The following is a 490-nucleotide window of genomic DNA, read 5'->3' as shown; positions in this document are numbered from 1 at the left end:
AGTAGTAAGTGATAGCTGGTCATGTTTCAGAAGTAGTAAGTGATAGCTGGTCATGTTTCAGAAGAAGTAAGTGATAGCTGGTCATGTTTCAGAAGTAGTAAGTGATACCTGGTCATGTTTCAGAAGAAGTAAGTGATAGCTGGTCATGTTTCGGAAGTGATAGCTGGTCATGTTTCAGAAGTAGTAAGTGATAGCTGATCATGTTTCAGAAGAAGTAAGTGATAGCTTTTTTTTATTATTATTTTATTTTTTATTATTATGCTCAGACCTGCGGTGGTAGGGAAAAATCGGCTCTGCCGATGATCCAGCGGCTTGCACACCGTGCCCCGTCCACCCTGGAAAGGGGGGCGGTACCCGGTGTGCGTACCTACTGGCTATGTGAACCCCGTCAGGTGTTCCCTACAATAACTAGCTGGCCCTAACCCGACAGGTAAACACTAAAAACCTACCCCCCCCCCCCCCCGCCCCCCATCCTTGCACACCCCCACAT

Source organism: Diaphorina citri, unplaced genomic scaffold (assembly GCF_000475195.1).
Source record: "Diaphorina citri unplaced genomic scaffold, Diaci psyllid genome assembly version 1.1 scaffold25, whole genome shotgun sequence".
Classification (NCBI taxonomy): Eukaryota; Metazoa; Arthropoda; class Insecta; order Hemiptera; family Psyllidae; genus Diaphorina; species Diaphorina citri.
The sequence above is the reverse complement of the archived record's forward strand: the minus strand, read 5'-3'. Positions refer to the sequence as shown.